Below are 20,982 nucleotides of genomic sequence, written 5' to 3'. Positions count from 1 at the left end.
TTTTCCCTGTAATTCATTTCTAATCTCATAGTATTGTGGTCAGAAAAGATGCTTGATATGATTTCAGTTTTCTTATATTTACTGAGGCTTGATTTGTGACCCAGCATGTGATCTATCCTGGAGAATGTTCTGTGTGCACTTGAGAAGAAAGTGTAATCTGCTGTTTCTGGATGGAATGTCCTATAAATATCACTTAAATCTATCTGGTCTATTGTGTCGTTCAAAGCTTGTGTTTCCTTATTAATTTTCTGTTTGGATGATAAGTCCATTGGTGTAAGTGAGGTGTTAAAGTGCCCCACTATTATTGTGTTACTGTGGATTTCCTCTTTTATAGCTGTTAGCAGTTGCCTTATGTATTGAGGTGCTCCTATGTTGGGTGCATATATATTTATAATTGTTATATCTCCTTCTTGGATTGATCCCTTGATCATTATGTAGTGCCCTTCCTTGTCTCCTGTAACATTCTTTATTTTAAAATCTATTTTATCTGATAGGAGTATTGCTACTCCAGCTTTCTTTTGATTTCCATTTGCATGGAATATCTTTTTCCATCCCCTCACTTTCAGTCTGTATGTGTCCCTAGGTCTGAAGTGGGTCTCTTGTAGACAGCATATAGATGGGTCTTGTTTTTGTATCCATTCAGCCAGTCTGTGTCTTTTGGTGGGAGCATTTAATCCATTTACATTTAAGGTAATTATCGATATGTATGGTCCTATTACCATTTACTGAATTGTTTCAGGTTGTTCTTGTAGGTCTTTTCCTCCTCTTGTGTTTCTTGCCTAGAGAAGTTCCTTTAGCATTTGTTGTAAAGCTGGTTTGGTGGTGCTGAACTCTCTCAGCTTTTGCTTGTCTGTAAAGGTTTTAATTTCTCCATCAAATCTGAATGAGATCCTTGCTGGGTAGAGTATTGTAGAATTTCTGCTGAGAAATCAGCTGTTAACCTTATGGGAGTTCCCTTGTATGTTATTTGTCGTTTTTCCCTTGTTGCTTTCAATAATTTTTCTTTGTCTTTAATTTTTGCCGGTTTGATTACTATGCGTCTCAGCGTGTTTGTCCTTGGGTTTATCCGGTATGGGACTCGCTGCGCTTCCTGGACTTGGGTGGCTATTTCCTTTCCAATGTTAGGGAAGTTTTCGACTATAATCTCTTCAAATATTTTCTTGGGTCGTTTCTCTCTCTCTTCTCCTTCTGGGACCCCTATAATGCGAATGTTGTTGCGTTTAATGTTGTCCCAGAGGTCTCTTATGCTGTCTTCACTTCTTTTCCTTCTTTTTTCTTCATTCTGTTCTGCAGCAGTGAATTCCACCATTCTTTCTTCCACGTCACTTATCCGTTCTTCTGCCTCAGTTATTCTGCTATTGATTCCTTCTAGTGTAGTTTTCATTTCAGTTATTGTATTGTTCATCTCTGTTTGTTTGTTCTTTAATTCTTCTAGGTCTTTGTTAAACATTTCTTTCATCTTCTCGATCTTTGCCTTCATTTTTTTTCGGTGGTCCTGGATCATCTTCATTATCATTATTCTGAATTCTTTTTCTTGAAGGTTGCCTATCTCCAGTTCATTTAGTTGTTTTTCTGGGGTTTTATCTTGTTCCTTCATCTGGTACATTGCCCTCTGCCCTTTCATCTTGTTTTTCTGTGAATGTGGTTTTTGTTCCACAGGCTGCAGGATTGTAGTTCTTCGTGCTTTTTCTGCTGTCTGCCCTCTTCTGGATGAGGCTATCTAAGAGGCTTGTGCAGGTTTCGTGATGGGAGGGACTGGTGGTGGGTAGATATGACTGTTGCTCTGGTGGGCAGAGCTCAGTAAAACTTTGATCCGCTTGACTGCTGTTGGGTGGGGCTGGGTTCCCTCCCAGTTGGTTGTTTTGCCTGAGGCAACCCAACACTGGAGCCTACCTTTACTCTTTGGTGGGGCTAATGGCGGACTCTGGGAGGGCTCATGCCAAGGAGTACTTCCCAGAACTTCTGCTGCCAGTGTCCTTGTCCCCAGAGTGAGCCACAGCCACCGCCCACCTCTGCAGGAGACCCTCCAACACTAGCAGGTGGGTCTGGTTCAGTCCCCTGGGGTCACTGCTCCTTCCCCTGGTCCCGATGTGCACACTACTTAGTGTGTTCCCTCCAAGAGTGGAGTCTCTGTTTCCCCGAGTCATGTCGAAGTCCTGCAGTCAAATCCCATTAGCCTTCAAAGTCTCATTCTCTAGGAATTCCTCCTCCTGTTGCCAGACTCACAGCTTGGGAACCTGACGTGGGGCTCAGAACCTCACTCCACTGGGTGGACTTCTGTGGTATAAGTGTTCTCCAGTCTGTGAGTCACCCACCCAGCAGTTATGGGATTTGATTTTACTGTGATTGTGTCCCTCCTACTGTCTCATTGTGGCTTCTCCTTTGTCTTTGGATGTGGGGTATCTTTTTTGGTGAGTCCCAGTGTCTTCCTGTCAGTCATTGTCCAGCAGCTATTTGTGATTCTGGTGTTCTCGCAAGAGGGCGTGAGAGCACGTCCTTCTATCCGCCATCTTGGTTCCTAATTCAGGAAGTTACATGTATAATTTATTTTTAAATTATGTTGTAGAAGATTATTTAATGACATGGAAAATAATACTACTAACTGTTGAAATGGATCGTAAATAATATATAAGATATAGTCTTAAATTTATTTTTAAAGTCTATTGTATAACTATATGTTTAGATAGATAGATAGAAAGAAAGGATAGGATAGTCATCAAAATATTTAGAAGTGATTGTTTCTGGATAGTGAGATTACCTATGATTTTTGTACAAATATTATTTCCCTAAATTCCTCCAACCCCATAAAATTCTGTTTCCTCTTTTCCAGCTGCTCTTTATACATAGTGTACAGTTTTCAAATTCCATGTTAGTTTCTGGTGCTCTCTCTTGAATAGCCTGACATTTGTGTTTTATATGACCAATCCACCATGCAGGAGTGACTAAGCTATAATGTTTCCCTTAGAAGCATATTTTAGACTACACTATAGTTACTTCTTCCCATTTGGTTTGGACTTAAGTATGTATATTACTTATATATTTTTAATTTTATTTGTATTATTTTTATATTATATATTTCAATATAATTTATATTTTAAAACCATAAAAAGCTAAGCAATAAGTGAAATATTATTCTGCAGCAGTTTACCTATTTTCCATTGATGTACACAATAAAGTATCCCCAGATTTTATAAGTAAGAGTATAATTGGTGTATATGTTAAGTGATGGGAGTAAAGCTGACCAGAAGATAGCTGCCCAGAATTATAAACAAAATCAATTATTAGTGTAAATGAAAAGGGGAGTTAATTAATATATTTCTGTGGTTCATCTATAAAAACCTCATCAGTAATTCTCTTCAATTTCCTCCCCTTTCATTACGACTATTAATAACTAACAAAGGTGTGTGAATTTCACCTCTACTGCCTTCCCATAATCAAAGGTAGAAACCTTAATGAGTAGTGAAATTAGGGAAAACAAAGAAACAGAAGAGATTTTTTTAAGCCCTTATATTAGCCATAGAGTAGACATATTTTCTACAGAATTATAGGTCCCCACCCAAGACTTAAGCCTTCCTGAACATCTGTGCTCTCCCATACCATTATATATTGATACCATGCCAGTCTGTGCTGCCTTTGCCCTGATTCAATCTCTCACTAATGCTTTCCTTTTCAAACCTTTCTATCAGGCATCTTGGACTTCTGTTCAATAGTAAACAAATCCCTTATTTCTTCAACATTAAAAAATTATAAAATATTTCTGACATATAGAAAATTCAAAAAATAATTTTATAAATGTTCATGTGTCCATTACTAAAATTAGCAAATAGTAACATTTTATTAGATTCAGATAAATTTTTTAAGGAAATCAGATACAGAGATAGTTTAAACTCCTAATGATTCTCATCTCTTCCATTCCTTCTTTTCTTGTTCCCTTCCACCCGAGGGACAGCCACTATTCTGAGGGCACCATCTTTTCTTTCTAACCATGTTTTCAATACTTTTTTAAAATTCAGGTAATATATATTCATAAACAATTTACAATATTCTTGTGTGCTTTTAAAGAAATTGTATACAATGGCATTGTCTTGTGCTTGTTCTGCAAGTTAAGTTTTTTTTTCTTTTTTGGCTGCATTGGGTCTTCGTTGCTGTACATGGGCTTCCTCTAGTTGCGGCGAGTGGGGGCTACTCTTCATTGCATTGTACGGGCCTCTCATTGCAGTGTCCTCTCTTTTTGCAGAGCGCAGGCTCTAGGCACGCGGGCTTCAGTAGTTGTGGCACACCGGCTCAGTAATTGTGGCTTGCGGGCTCTAGAGCGCAGGCTCAGTAGTTGTGGCACACTGGCTTAGTTGCTCCGTGGCATGTGGGATCTTCCCAGGCCAGGGATCGAATCCGTGTCCGCTGCATTGGCAGGCAGATTCTTAACCACTGCGCCACCAGGGAAGTCCAACTTAATATTTTTAATTAACATATTATGGTTTTGAAATTTATCCACATATATATAACTAATTCATTCATTTTAACTTGTGTATTAAATACCATTTTATAAACTGCATTTGATTTATATATTATGCTATTGAAAGATATTTGAGTGATTTCTAATATTTTACTGTTAAAACAATGCTCCTGTATTTTTGTACATATTTTCGTATACACATAAGTCTACACCTGGAATTGAAATTACTGAATCATAGAGTATATACATAGTCTAGTACTGCCAAAAGGATTGTACCACTGTATACTCTCTCCAGCAGTATATAGGTGTACCGATTTTCCTCGGCGCATAATAGTACAGACATTTTAATTTTTGCCAGTTGATGGGTTATAAATGGTATCTTCTATTTGCATTTCCCTAAACACTAGTAAAGTTGAGCATTTTTCATCATTTCTGTTTTTTTCTGCTATGAATTGCTTACTCATATTCTTCATCATTTTTCTCTTGTTATGTTTTACTTATTGATTTGTAGGAATTCTTTTTTTATCCTGAATACTAATTGTTTGTTATATTTTAAAAGCACCGAAGTTCAGGAAATTCCCTGGCAGTCCAGTGGTTACGACACTGGGCTTCCACTGCACAGGGCGCAGGTTCGATCCCTGGTTGGGGAACTAAGATCCCGTATGCTATGTGGTGTGACCAAAAAAACAAAAAAAAGTAACAATGTCTGATGCTTTTTAATTTATATTTATGAACAGAAGATTTGAATTTTTATGTAATCAAAAATTATCATTCTTTTCTATTATTATTGGTATTTTTTGTGCCCCTACCTAGAAATCATATGGTTATTAATCTATATTTTCTTCTAAATGTTCTAAAATTTTGTTTTTGAGAGTTAGTCTTTAATCCTTTTGCAATTTACTTGTATGTATGGTTTAAGGTAGGGATTCTATTTTTCCTCTTTCTAGATAACCGCTTGTCCCAATACCGTTTATTGAACAGTCGGATTTCAATAGCAGACTGACCACTATTACAAATCAGTTCCCTTATACATGCAGAGTTATTTCTTGGTTTGATACTCTGTTTCATTGGTCTTTTTGTCTATTCCTGCCCAATATCACACTGTCTGTTCTTCAAAATTGCAGTGGTTTATAATGGTCCTTCTCTGTTACCTTTAGAATCAGCTTGTTGTCCATGTGTATTTTAATCGGGAGTACATTGCATTTATAGATTACTTGGTTGATATATTTTAATCTTGAGTCTTCTCATCTCAATACAGGTTTCCCCTATCATCCAAAAGTAGAGTGTTCCTATGAAACCTTTTGTAAGCCGCAGTTGCATAAAGCAAAGGAGCAATTACCTTAGGACACATCTTGCTAACAAATGCACAGAATAAATAAAGATAAAGCACAGCTTCTAACAGACACAGTTCAAAGCTTTGGTGGCTTGGTGCTGAGATGCTGAGTGTAGTTTGTGGGGAAGGAGCCTTGGCAGTGCCTCTCTCGCAGCTTGGGGTGTGCACTGCCTCTATAACAGCTCGCCGCAAAACAAATGCCGCATGCTATTTTTGCTTTTTGCCTTTTTTTTTTTAGTAAAAGTGAAAATCCTCTTTGGATTTCTTTCAGTTAGCAAAAAACATATACTAATGTAAGTCTTCCGTAAAAGTGAAGTGGCATCAAGCGAACTTTCAAAAAGTGGTGGATACCTGTATTTTTAGGTTGTTTTTTTTTAATATCATTCAGTTAATGTTTATAATTTTCTTCCTAATGATGTGGAACATTTTTTGTTCTATTTTATAGTTTTGGCTCTTTTGGATTTTTTTTTTTTACATTCCTTACTTATTTGTTCATAATGCATATGAATGTTACTGTTCATTATATTAATATATTGACAGTTTTTTAAAACAGCTTTATTAAGATAATTTTCGTGCCATAAAGTTTATCCATTATAGGGCTTCCCTGGTGGTGCAGTGGTTAAGAATCCACCTGCCATTGCGCAGGGGACACGGGTTCGAGCCCTGTTCCAGGAAGATCCCACATGCCGCGGAGCAGCTAAGCCCCTGCTCCACAACTACTGAGCCTGTGCTCTAGAGCCCAAGAGCCACAACTACTGAGCCCACGTGCTGCAACTACTGAAGCCCGTGAGCCTAGAGCCTCTGCTCCACAACAAGAGAAGCTACCGCAATGAGAAGCCCTCACACCGCAACAAAGAGTAGCCCCCGCTTGCTGCAACTAGAGAAAACCTGCACAGCAATGAAGACCCAACACAGCCAAAAATAAATACAAATAAATAAATAAATTTATATATATATATATATATATATATATATATTTTTGCGGTACACTTGCCTCTCACTGCTGTGGCCTCTCCCGTTGCGGAGCACAGGCTCCAAACGCGCAGGCTCAGCGGCCATGGCTCACGGGCCCAGCCGCTCCGCGGCATGTGGGGTCTTCCGCAGGCTCAGCGGCCATGGCTCACGGGCCCAGCCGCTCCGCGGCATGTGGGATCTTCCCAGATTGGGGCACGAACCCATGTCCCCTGCATCGGCAGGCGGACTCTCAACCACTGCGCCACCAGGGAAGCCCCAATAAATTTATATTTAAAAAAAAGTTTACCCATTATAAATACACAATTCACTCATTTTCAGAAAATTTATAAAATTTACAATTTCATTTTAGAAACTTTCTATCACCCCTAAAAGTTCCTTCATACCATTTTGCAGCTAATACCAGCTCCCACTCTCAGTCCCAGACAACCACCAGTCTGTTTTCTATCTCTATAGATTGCTTTTTCTGGCCATTTTATATAAATGAAGTCATACAATTTGTGGCTTTTTGTGTCTGGCTTCTTTCACTTAGCATGATGTTTTTTGAGATTCGTCAACATTGTACCATGTATCAGTAGTTCATTCTTTTTTATTTTTGAATAATACTCCATTAAATGGAAATATCACATTTTTGTTTATCAATTCACCAGTTGATACACATTTGGATTTTTTTCTGGGTTTTGGCTATTTTTAGTAATTTTGCTATGAATATTCATGTAGAACTTTGTGTCATCAAATGCTTTTATTTCTCATGCATATGTAGACTTAAAAAAATGCACAACGTGAGGGTTGCAAGTTAAATTTTCTTGGGAGCAAAATGAGGACTGAACCCCAGGAGACAGCATTTCAGATAGCTCTGAGATACTGCTCCGAGGAGGCGAGAGGGGAGCTAGGATATATAGGAGTTTTGCAAGAAAGGGCAGGTAGTCAGGAACAACAAAAGATTACTGGGTTTTTTTTTAATGTATTTATTTTTATTATTTATTTTATTTTTGGCTGTGTTGGGTCTTCGTTGCTGCGCACAGGCTTTCTCTAGTTGCGGCGAGCGGGGGCTACTCTTCATTGCAGTGCACGGGCTTCTCATTGCAGTGGCTTCTCATCGCAGTGGCTTCTCTTGTTGCGGAGCTCGGGCTCTAGGCACACAGGCTTCAGTAGTTGTGGCTCGCGGGCTGTAGAGCACAGGCTCAGTAGTTGTGGCGCATGGGCTTAGCTGCTCCGGGCATGTGGGATCTTCCTGGACCAGGGCTCGAACCCTTGTCCTCTGCACTGGCAGGCGGATTCGTAACCACTGCACCACCAGGGAAGCCCCATTACTGTTAATTAAAGTAACCAGATCATCAAGTTAAGGAATTTAGCGCCTTTCTGTGTATGGGAAGATGCAAGAGTCTGGGTCCACTGAAATCATTCCTTTGATATGCACTTCAGCTGTCTGAGGCCAGTATCCTGTATTTTCATATCCTGCGTTTCCTCAGGGCTCACGGTAGGGAGTGGCTGCAGTCTGATGGCTGCTAGATGGCAGGTATCCTTTCCTTCTTGAGTTCCCTCAGGGCTTACGTTGGAGGGCTAATTGCTGATGACTGTGACATCCTTTGTTTACTGATATGGTAGGAAATATTCCATTTCTCACATAGATGTCTAGCTATGGAGATTCCTTACTTGTTGAGTGGTTGTTATATTTTCCTTTAAATTCTTTGAATAAAATTTCCTTTGAACATTTTTATAAAACTTTCTTTAAGGTCTGCATCTACTAAATCAAATATCTTGGTCTACTGAGGCAATATTTATTGCCTCCTTTTTTCTCTGAGTGTGGGTAACGTTTTAATGTTTCTTTGCATGTCTCATAATTTTTTGTTGAAAATTGGATATTTGAGATTATAATTGTGGAAGATCTGGATTCTTCATATTTTCCCCCTCTAAGGGTTGTTTTTATTTTTGTTTTTGTTCAGTTGGGTGGTTGGCTGTGTCATTGATTGCCCAGACTAATTCTGCAGAATCTGTCTATTCTGCAATATGGTGCTACTGACGTCTCTGCTCAGTTTCTCTTTTTATTATTTTCTTTTTTAAGAAATATTTATTTATTTATTTAAGGCTGCGTTGCGGCAACGGGATCTTCGTTGCGGTGCACGGGATCTTCGTTGCGGTGCACAGGCTTCTCTCTAGTTGTGGCATGAGGGCTTCTCTCTAGTTGTGGCACTGAGGCTCTAGAGCTCGTGGGCTCTGTAGTTGTGGTGCACAGGCTTAGTTGCCCTGCAGCATGTGGGATCTTAGTTCCCTGACCAGGGATCAAACCTGTGTGCCCTTCATTGGAAGGCACATTCTTAACCACTGGACCACCAGAGAAGTCCCTTTTTATTCTTATTTTTAAGCTTGGATTTCTATGGTTCATTCCTGTGTCTGCAGGGCTTGGAAGTCAGTCTGTGATTGGTCAGAAATTGTGCTCAAACTCCTCAAAGCAGTAAGGCTTTCACCCTTTGGATGGATCTGTTTGTTAGCTGGGGAGTACATTCAAAGTTCAGGCATTCTTACCTTGATTTTTTTTCTCCTGTGCCCTTTAAGGTCTCATCTGCATGTGCAAATAGCCTTCCTATCAGCTAGGGATACATGGAGAGTTTATGGCTCTTTCATTTCTATGATCTTTATGTTAAATTTCTGGCTAATCTGCTGGTCAGATGCTCACCCCCACTGGGACCACAATCTCAGTCTAGCAGAGCTGTTAGTTTTCCTGATGCACTTCCCACCAAGATCACTGCTTCTATTAATAATACCCCTAGACATGAGTTTTTTTAAATCTCTGCTCCAAATCAAGTTAGTCTCTCTGGCAATGAACCTGCTGGTTTTCACTGCTGGTTTTCAAAATAGTTCTACCTTATTCTGGTAGAACTATTACCTAACTGAACTGAACAGAGATGGGAACAGCCCCAGGCAAGAATGCCACAATTGCCACTATTCTTACCCAAAGGTCAGCAGTTTTTCAATTTATTGTTTGCTTTTGGTTGATTTCCAGAGCCTATAATAGCTGTAAACAGATACATTAAAAAAGAAGAGACATCTCAAATCACTAACCTACACTTGCATCTTAGGAACTAGAAAAATGAAAGGAAACTAAACGCAAAGCAAGAAGAAGGAAGGAAATAATAAACATTAAAGCAGGAACTTCCCTGGTGGTGCAGTGGTTAAGACCCTGTGCTCCCGATGCAGGGGGCCTGGGTTCGATCCCTGGTTAGGGAACTATGTCCCACATGCATGCCACAAATAAGTTTGCATGCCACAACTAAGGAGCCCACAAGCCACAACCAAGGAGCCTGTGAGCTGCAACTAAGGAGCCCGCAAGCTGCAACTAAGATCCAGCACAACCAAATAAATAATTTTTAAAAATAAATAAAATAAACATTAGAGCAGAGATAAATGGAGTAGGAAATAGAAAAACAATAGAATCAGCAAAAAAAAGAAGTTGGTTCTTTGAAAAGATCAACAAAATTGACAGACCTTTAAGTAGACTGACCATATTTGTTTCCTTGGACTGCCATAACAAATTACCACAGGTATGGTGGCTTAAAACCAGAAAAATTTATTCTCTCACAACTCTGGAAGCCAGAAGTCTAAAATCAAGGTGTCAACAGGGTTAGTTCCTTCTGGAGGTTCTGAGGGAGAATCCATTTCATACCTCTTCAAGTTTCTGGCTGCTGGAAATCCTTAGCAGTCCCTTGGCTTATAGACTGGCATCACTCCACCTCTGTCTTCACCTCAGTTTTTCTCGTGTCTCTTTCTCTGCTGTCTCTTTTAAAAGAACAGATGAGGGACTTCCCTGGTGGCATGGTGGTTAAGAATCCACCTGCCAGTGCAGGGGACACGGGTTTGATCCCTGGTCCGGGAAGATCCCACATGCCGCAGAGCAACTAAGCCTGTGCACCACAACTACTGAGCCTGAGCTCTAGAGCCCACGAGCCACAACTACTGAAGCCTGTGCACCTAGAGCCCATGCTCCTCAACAAGAGAAGCCACACGAGAAGCCCACGTGTCACAACGAAGAGTAGCCCCCACTCTCTGCAACTAGGGAAAGCCTGTGCGTAGCAACGAAGACCCAACGCAACCAAAAATTAATTAATTAACAAAAAAAAAGAAAAAGAACAGATGAGAGTCTTAATTATTATGTGCAAAACTCCTTTTTCCAAATAAGGTCACTTTCATAGATTTGAGGGGTTAAGACATGGATACATCTTTCTTTTTTTTTTTTGAGAAACTTTTTTTTTTTGGCCTCACGCGGCTTGTGAGTTCTTAGTTCCCCGACCAGGGATTGAACCTGCGCCCTTGGCAGTGAAAGCACAGAGTCCTAACCACTGAATGACCAGGGAATTCCCAAGACATGGATATATCTTTTATGGGCCACCATTCAATCCACTACCCTGCCCACTGCCAAAAAAAAAGATTTAAATTACTAAAATCAGGAATGAAAGTGTGATATTACTGCCAGTCTTACTGATATCAGGATTATAAGAGAATACTATAAGCAGTATACCAACAAATAACCTGGATAAAATGGACAAATTCCTAAAAACGCAAACGCAAAACTGACTGAAGGAGAAATAGAAAAATCTAAACAATTTTATAATAAATAAAGTGACTGAATCATAGTCAAAAACTTATATAGAAAAGTGCAGTACCACATTGCTTCATAGGTGAATTCTCCCACATATTTGAAGAATTAACACCAGTCTTTCTCAAATTCTTCCAAACAATAGAGGGAGCACTTCCTAACTCATTCTATGAGGGAAGCATTATTCTGATACCTTCTAATTTTTTCTATGCATATATTGTATATACATGCTTCAAAATCAGTATCATTTTGTTTTCACAAGTACCTTTTTCACATGAAATATTTTGAAATATTTTGAATATATTAAATATATTGAATATATTTTGAATATTTTGAAATATTCCTGCCTTTAAATATTACTTGAAATATGATTTTTACTTGAAAATGTGATTTTAATGACCACATAGTATTTGATTATATTAATATGCCGTAGATTTTCATGTCCATTTTTGTCTGTTTTTATAAATCTGTAGTGAAGATTCTTTTATACTAATCTTTGTATACCTCTTTGATAACTTCCTTGAGACAGCTTTTTAAAAATGTATTCCCTGGTCAAAAACAAAGATTTGTTAATACTTTCCATAGAGACTCATTACCTTCCAGAAAGATTACATCAATTTATACTCTGAAAAGCAGTATACAAAAATACCTACTTCCTGACACCCTTATCAAAGCTGTGTTTTAAAATTAAATAGATACACTTACAAGAGCAACAGTTTGGATGAGTGTAATACTCTTAATTTAATATTATTTTAGTTTTTTGCTTACTGATAAGTTGAACATTTTCATTTTGTGCTATTTCAACAACTCTTCAGAACCGTTAAAATTTGAAGAAAAGGATGGATCATTAAAAGGATAAGAGAGTTAATGCTAAAGATAGTGATGATACATTAATAGAGTTGGAGCCCATATTTTTTACCAAGCGAACTGAAATCTAACATATTTTTATTAAGTGCTTACATCCTCTTACATACTGTTTTAGACATGGAAGATAAAGTACTGTTAGCACACATTTTCATTGCAGGCCATTCATTCATTCATAATTTAACAGATATTTACTGGGTGCCTTCTATGTGCCTTTTATTGGAGATACAATGTTTAGCAAGATCCAGATGGCCTCTGGCCCCTTAAAGGAGAACAAAAATATAAAAGTAGTCTTGTTCATTGACTATTTATTACTTTCCACACATTAAACTAACCTCATTACATATATTATTTTCTTTAATATTAAAATGATATTTGGAAACAGCATTTTGGAGACATGCATGTGTCTGCTTAAACCTGTTCGCATCAACTAAAATACTAACATCCTTTATAAAAGGCCTTTCAGCCTTGAAAGTGTGGTGCATTTGTGATAAGCAGAGAATGAGCACACACCCCCACAAATACACACAGTCTCATTCCATTTAAATATTGTTTGAAGACTTTCAGTCTTTAGAATCTTGGTAGTGATGAGTTTGAAAGGCTAAGGATGATGACAAAGCTGATTCCCACTTAGGGCTAAAATTTATTTGTCCTGCTTCTATGAAATTAGAGCTAAGAATAATCATAAATGCCATTTTAGTTTGGCTTTGTTTGCACCTTTTACATAGAGGCTATAGCATTGTTGCATAAAACACTAGGGGCTCTTGCCAGAGGAGACTGAATAAGCAGCCCACAGATGTTGAAGAAGCTCCCTGGAACTTCACTTCTTGATTACAGAAAGTTTCACCCACCATCTTCATAGATTTCCTATAAACCAGGTAGTGTTCAGTAAGAGATCAAAATCTAACAGAAACTGGAATGTTTTTACCAAACAGGCAACGTTTAAAGTCAGACTAAACCTCTGTTAACTCTTTAAAGCTGTTATAATTGTAGGTACCATTAAACTTTGGAATAAGAAACTAGAAACTTAATTTTTGTCTTATAATTTTAAATCCATTACTTAGAAAGGTATTTAAGGAGCAATCTATTACACCTACAGTCTTAGTAACTGGGTGCAAAAATGTTTATAGTTGTTACTTTTTTAGAAGTGGAATTATTGTTTTTACTGCTGAGAAATTGATTTTGTCTTTCTTGACTTCCTTCCTTCTTGAATGTCCTGAGCTAATGCTTTTTCTGTGATTCAAATACTGCTGAGCACAGCAGAGGTTGTTGCTGGAATTGACTTCAGTATGGACATGTGAGTGTTTATAATAAGAAAACCCAAATTCTTTTTTCATGGACTCTATACTTGAAAGCTTTGATATACTGAATAACTATATGCCCCCCAAAAGTACAGTTGACTACTGTATTAAATTATGAAAACATCCTGCTTTACATGTTTAGCTCAGAGGCTACTTCTGTTAAATGTAAAGACCAAGATGTTTATAGCTCTTATCCTTACTTTCTAAAATGTATTTTTTAGAAAACATTCATAATCTTAAATCAGCTTTAGAGTGCAACTTAAAAGACCATTTTAAAACCTTCTGAATTGATTTATTAGGAAAAAATAATCAAAATGATGTTAGTCTTAGGTGAGCTTTGATAAATACTGATTTCAGTAGTTAAGTACTGAACCATTCTCTTAATTAAAAATGTGACTAATGTAATTCTTAAGACTTTCACATGCACTCCGGCATCATTTCCTCGAAAAAATCTTCCTTAAACCTCCACGTTTGTTCAGGTGCTTCTCTACTAGAACCCTGTGTAATTAAAATCATACTATTACATGCTTGTCTCCAATACTTGGCCAAATTCTTCATGGTTATATACTCAAATACACACATACAAACACAGATTCAACCCTTAGCATCATTCTTGGCATAGTTTAGGGTCTCAAGAAATATTTTATTGAATTGAACTGTTGAATAATTACTTTATATTTTTAACTTTTTTTATATAGGAGTATAGTTGATTAACAGTGTTGTGTAGTTTCAGGTGTACAGCAAAGTGATTCAGTTATACATATACATGTATCTATTTTTCAAATCGGTAGGTCCTTGTGTCATATTACAAATTACATAAAAAATTCAGGTGCAAAGAAATTTAGCTATCACATGTTAATATACCATATGTCTAAGATTGTTCCTATCACAGGCTGTCTTTGAGCTATAAAAGATCAGACCCCGTTCAGTATAACCACCAGTTGTAGTTAAGAAACCTTTGAAGGGCATTAGACTATTTCCTTTCCATTAATCGTTCCATATATCTAAGAAATGTGTATTAACTCTTCCCTAAAATTTCAATGTAAGGAACTTTCAGATTACCTATATCTGGGATAATGCTTCCTGAATTAAAACTAAGGCTTTATATTCTTCATGCTAAATATTTTCTGACATTTCAATACTTTAGTCTCAAAAGTGCACTCAGAAGATATTTAAATAATACAACCAAAAGATGAATATGGTGAAATTCTAGATCTAAATTGGAATGCCAAAAATTCTTCTATTTGCAGCAGTCCTATTTACTGTCTGATATGTATGTTTTTCTGGTTTACATACCTAATGAGCTGAACTTCAGTCATAATTTCTCCCAGAAGCCTTTCTGTTTTCCTCCTTAAGGCCTTTTGTCCCTACAGATCTTCTTTTTTTTTTTTAAACTTTTGGCTGCGTTGGGTCTTCCTTGTTGTGCATGGGCTTTCTCTAGTTGCAACGAGCGGGGGCTACTCTTTGTTGTGCTGCGCAGGCTTCTCATTGTGGTGGCTTCTCTTGTTGCAGAGCACGGGCTCTAGGTGCGTGGGCTTCAGTAGTTGTGGCATGTGGGCTCAGTTGTGGCTTGTGGGCTCTAGAGTGCAGGCTCAGTAGTTGTGGCGCACAGGCTTAGTTACTCCACAGCACGTGGGATCTTCCCGGACCAGGGATCAAACCCGTGTCCGCTGCACTGGCAGGCGGATTCTTAACCACTGCACCACCAAGGAAGTCCCTTCAGATCTTCTTGCTTCCAGCTTGTGTGACTGTGCCCATATCATCACTACCTGTTGGTCATCAGGACCACAGCTGAGGAAGAGCTCCTCTTTACTGCAAGGGTGGTATAGTTGGTGAACAAAAATCTGCTATTTAAGCATGAGGCACGCTCTTCTAAACAGTCCTGTGGTGGAGTAAAAACAGGAACAGTGATGAAACTTTTTACCTTTTAATAATCTAGGACCCTCTTTTTCATGGGCAAAAATTCCTGTAGGCTCTTAGATTATTTTGATTACAGTGTTATTTAAATATGTATAAATAAACCCAGGTTAAAAATATATGCTTATAGCTTTTATACATGTATAAAACCAAAACAGAGTTATCATTTAATTACAAACGAATGTATAAAATCAATAAAATTCAAAATCTGTAAATTGACAAAATGAATTAAATATAATAGCTGATAATGATCAGTTGACCCTAAATTGCTACTTGAAATGTAAGTTATGGGATTCTCTTTAGGTTCTTTTGATTCCTCAGTGCCTATACTACCATATGCCTATAATGACTTTTCTCTCACCACCCTTTTCGCTTTGTTAGTATAGCACCCACTGATGTCATTTGATCTCCTCTGTGTTTCAACTATGTCATTTACATTTTAAGTTTAAGGTCATTTTAAGTTCAAGATCTATTCTCATTAACCTAAGACCACTGGAGTAAAACTACTTGGCCCATTGATTGTAAACACAAGCATTGGCACAGAAATCACACGGCAGTACTCCAGTAAAAGGTGATCATCTGTATAATCCTGGGTTAAATTATATCTTTTTAAATGATTTATTAAAATAAAAACAAAATGTAAATTCCCACAAATAATTTATGGACTGCAAAAATTATGTGATTATATCCTCAGCTTCCACTATAAGGAAAGCTACTCTGTTTTTGCCTATAAGTATATATGTGAGGAACAAAATAGATTCGAGATTGGGATGGGGGCAGAAGGGATTTCCTAAAGCAGTATACTCAGACCGGTATAGTCTTGGCTTAACTCTCTTGAAATATGCTGCTTTAAGTTTGCCTGCACAATTCACTCACCTTTATCACATAATTTTACTTGATTGCTAATTCTGGAGTGTTGGTTGGAAATGAAGATTGTTTAGCAGGAGGGTGAGATGGAAAATAATGAATGGCTGAGGGACTAAAATTCATGTATATTTAAAAGATAGTCAAAGTGATATAAATATTAAAGCTTTTAAATCAAGTATTTTTGGAGTCTGTGAAGCTCCTTGCAAAGTTCTGGGATTCCCTGGAGCACAGAGGCAAAACGTGGTCAGTAAATAAACAAACAGCAGCAGCAACAAGATATCCTGGGGAGAGAGCGGAATCTGATTTCCAGAATTGCCACATTATAATTTAAATGTCCCATTCTTAACCAAAAACTAGACATACAAAGAAACAAGAAAGTATAACGCATACACAGGAATAAAAGGAGTCAATAGAAACTGACCCCAAGGAAGCCCATACATTGATTTCTAAAGAAAGATTCTAAATCACCTGTTTTTAATATGATCAAAGAGCTAGATGAAACCATGTCCAAAGAACTAAAGGAAAGTATGAGAACAATGTTTCACCAAAGAGAGAATATGGACAAAGAGATAGAAATTATAAAAAGGAACCAAATAGAAATTCTGGAATTGAAAAGTACAGTAACTGAGATTAAAATACACTGGAAGGATTTGGCAACAAAGCTGAACTGGCAAAAGAAAGAATCCATGAACTTAAAGATCAGAAAATTGAGATTATCCAGTTTGAGAAAAGAGTAAATAATTTAAGTCTGATTTAAATAAATAAATAAATAAATACCTCTCCCTTTAAAAAAAAAGACAATGTATAAAGCAATAATTATAAAATATTGATGGGCTTATAATGTATAAAGATACAGCTCTATGACAAGAAGAGGGAGAGAATAGAGCTATGTAGGAGCATAGTTTTTTGTTTGATTTTTTAATTATTTATTTATTTATTTGGTTGTGCTGGGTCTTGGTTGCAGCAGGTGGGCTCCTGAGTTGTAGCTCAAAGGCTCCTTAGTTGCACCTTCCTGGCCCCTTAGTTGCAGCATGCATGTGGGATCTAGTTCCCTGACCAGGGATCAAACACCGGGCTCCCTGCATTGGGAGCGCAGAGCCTTAACCAATGCGCCACCAGCGAAGTCTCTGTAGGAGCATAGTTTTTGTATTCTGTTGAATTAAGTTTGCATTAATCCAAACCAGTTTGCTTTAAATTAAGATGTTAATTGTAATCCTCAGGCGACCTCTACGAAAAGAACTCAAAAAGAGCTAGTAAAAGAAACAAGGGAATTAAAACGGTACACTGTTTTACAGACCTCACAAAAAGATACTATTATTATCTCTTTCTAGATGAGGAAACTGAGGCTTGGAGAGGTTATACAGCTTAAGTACACAGTAGAATCAAGACTCAAAACCAGGTCTGTCACCAAAATCCTTTAATATAGGTCCTATAAGGGAAATAGGTGAAATTCTTGGGTAGAACATAGAAATGTTTAGGGTTTATTATTTTAATTACCATCTTTGGTAAGTACCATACTCTCTAGACTCTATCAGATCAGGAATTTAATGCTCAAGAGGTACAGTGTTTCCCCAAAGTGACATTTCTAGTAAGTGGTAGAACTGGGATTTGAATGCAGGTGTATGTGGTTCAAGGCTTTCTATTGAACCATGCTGCTTTGGGGTTACAACCTAAATTTTGAGATGGTTTTAGCACACATAACTAGATAATGCATGCTAGTAAGTAACTCACGAGGACGACACAGGCTTTTAAATTAAGATGTTAATTGTAATCCTCAGGCGACCTCTACGAAAAGAACTCAAAAAGAGCTAGTAAAAGAAACAAGGGAATTAAAACGGTACACTGTTTTACAGACCTCACAAAAAGATACTATTATTATCTCTTTCTAGATGAGGAAACTGAGGCTTGGAGAGGTTATACAGCTTAAGTACACAGTAGAATCAAGACTCAAAACCAGGTCTGTCACCAAAATCCTTTAATATAGGTCCTATAAGGGAAATAGGTGAAATTCTTGGGTAGAACATAGAAATGTTTAGGGTTTATTATTTTAATTACCATCTTTGGTAAGTACCATACTCTCTAGACTCTATCAGATCAGGAATTTAATGCTCAAGAGGTACAGTGTTTCCCCAAAGTGACATTTCTAGTAAGTGGTAGAACTGGGATTTGAATGCAGGTGTATGTGGTTCAAGGCTTTCTATTGAACCATGCTGCTTTGGGGTTACAACCTAAATTTTGAGATGGTTTTAGCACACATAACTAGATAATGCATGCTAGTAAGTAACTCACGAGGACGACACAGGCTTTTTTTTTTTTTTTTAATAAACTAACTTATTTATTTTGACTGCGTTGGGTCTCTGTTGCTGCGCGCGGGCTTTTCTCTAGTTGCAGTGAGTGGGGGCCACTCTTTGTTGCGGGGCGTGGGCTTCTCATGGCAGTGGCTTCTCTTGCTGCGGAGCACAGGCTCTAGGCGTGTGGGCTCCAGAGTGCAGGCTCAGCAGCCGTGGTGCAGGGGCCTAGCTGCTCCACAACATGTGGGATCTTCCCGGACCAGGGCCCGAACCCGTGTCCCTTGCATTGGCAGGCGGGCTCTCAATCACTGTGCCACCAGGGAAGCCCGACGACACAGACTTTGTAGAAAAGCAGTGCTGAACTTTCCTTTCCTGGCTTTGTAATTCACAGAAAGTTTCTTACTTGTTTCCTCTTTCACAGAACTGAAGTAATTTAGTGCTTTTAAATAAAATAACCAAGTATAAAATTAGGTGATGTGTTTCTAATTTTACTTTATATCAGTTGACAGATTAAACCATCTATTAAGATACTTACAGTGATGCAAATACAGCCCGGTACTTGCTTTGATCTCTTTAAATTTGTAAAAATCTACTTTTTCTTTGCATCCTGCCTAAGTACAGCTTGGAGTCTTCTCAGAAAGAGAAACAAATGTAGGCAGGCAATTATTGTTTTCTTCCATCAGCAAAGGAGGACTATAGAATTTCATGATTTAATTTTAAGACAGCTTATACTTATCATCATCTTGATATTTATATCCTTGACTTTTACCAAAGACTCTTGCAGAATACCCATTGCTGTCAGAAAAAGAAGGGTTTGCTTTTTCTAGGCTGCATTAAGGAAACTCAAGAGATTTCAGCATAACTCTATGACTACAGAATCTCTGCCCTTCCTGGATCTAAATAAGGAAGCCACTGTTTAAAGTTCTTACTTTAGGGAAAATTGCATCAGATGCTTAGAAAAATGACAAATTTTCTTTCTCCTAACTCCTAATTCATCATAATGTTCCTCTTCAAATAAGTTCCAGGAATTTATACTTTCCTGTAAAGTAAATGTTTAGTGGGACACCCTAGAATTCTAAGCTTCTCAATTTGTCTTTAGGATATCCCAATTTTTCTTTACTATTTTGAGTATTCACTACTATGAGTTAAGTTCCAAACTCAGCTGATTTTAGAGATCAAGTTGATCCAATGAGTAAAGAGGGCAGAAGTAATATCTAAGAGAATATGTGGTCTACAGGTAACTGAAAAGAACATGGATGCTTAAAGGCATTCAAATTCAGTTTTTTCAAAAACACTGCTAGAGGGGGCTTCCCTGGTGGCGCAGTGGTTGAGAGTCCACCTGCCGATGCAGGGGATACGGGTTCGTGCCCCAGTCCGGGAAGATCCCACATGCCGCGGAGCAACTGGGCCCGTGAGCCATGGCCGCTGAGCCTGTGCGTCGGGAGCCTGTGCTCCTCAATGAGAGAGGCCACAACAGTGAGAGGCCCGCGTACCGCAAAAACAAAACAAAACAAAACAAAACTGCTAGATTATTAAAACATATTGCTGATCAAAGTCCCCATGGTTTCTCAATTTAGGTATTACAGACTTCTTCCCCTAGCAGTTTGTACCAAATAATCAAGAACAAAGTTTGGCTGTGTTTAAAATGTACATTTGGATGAGTTACCTCCCAAATTTTTGCATAATGGAAACCACCAAGAAGCTCATACTGCCAGATAAACTCATATTTGTATAAACCTTGAAAGAATGCTTCTCCTGCCATTTCTGAGCATATATGTGAATTCTAATGTGTCATTGATTGTGAAATTTATGGCTCTGCACACAGATCTCTATAGGAACTGAAGTTTGTGCACATCTGCTCATTTGAAATTGAACGTACCACTATACTTAGAAAACATTCTTGTGCCTTGCTCATATAAATGATAGACAGGGCTCAGATGCATCTTCACCATGCATGTCCTTGTCAAACTATTATAGTCGTAACACTTTTATCATTTATTGTAAGCCTTAAAAAGTTTTTACCTTACTTTAAATTTATAAGAAGTACGTGAAGCTTTTGGATTGTATTTGTGATTCAGCTTTGAAATAAAAATTGCCTACTTCAAACTTTTAGATCTGTTTAAGTGAACAGAACCAGGAATAGTAAGGCAAGCTATTGAATTGTTATTACTTGCAGTTAGTGATCTATATGAATCAAGATTTTTTCTTATAATGCAACCAATAGAAATAATTCAGATAGTAGGGCTGATATAGGCTACAATTATCATCCATAATGCTTTAGTAAGGAGTCTCTTAACTGCAAATAACAAAGACTCAACTCAAAGTAGCTTGAGCAAAATAGGAATTTGTTGGTTCAGGTAAACAAATCACAAGGACAAGGTGATGCTTGC

The 20,982-nt window shown here is 37.8% G+C and overlaps 1 protein-coding gene across 5 annotated transcripts in view; it reads left to right on the top strand.

Annotated features, from left to right (window-relative positions):
• The window catches only part of FCHSD2 (FCH and double SH3 domains 2), a 300,658-nt gene that overhangs the window by 190,643 nt on the left and 89,033 nt on the right, over window positions 1-20,982 (top strand). The window lies entirely within an intron of this gene.

The sequence above is a fragment of the Physeter macrocephalus genome, chromosome 16 (assembly GCF_002837175.3).
Source record: "Physeter macrocephalus isolate SW-GA chromosome 16, ASM283717v5, whole genome shotgun sequence".
Taxonomy (NCBI): Eukaryota; Metazoa; Chordata; class Mammalia; order Artiodactyla; family Physeteridae; genus Physeter; species Physeter macrocephalus.
This window is presented reverse-complemented; position numbering and strand designations above follow the sequence as displayed.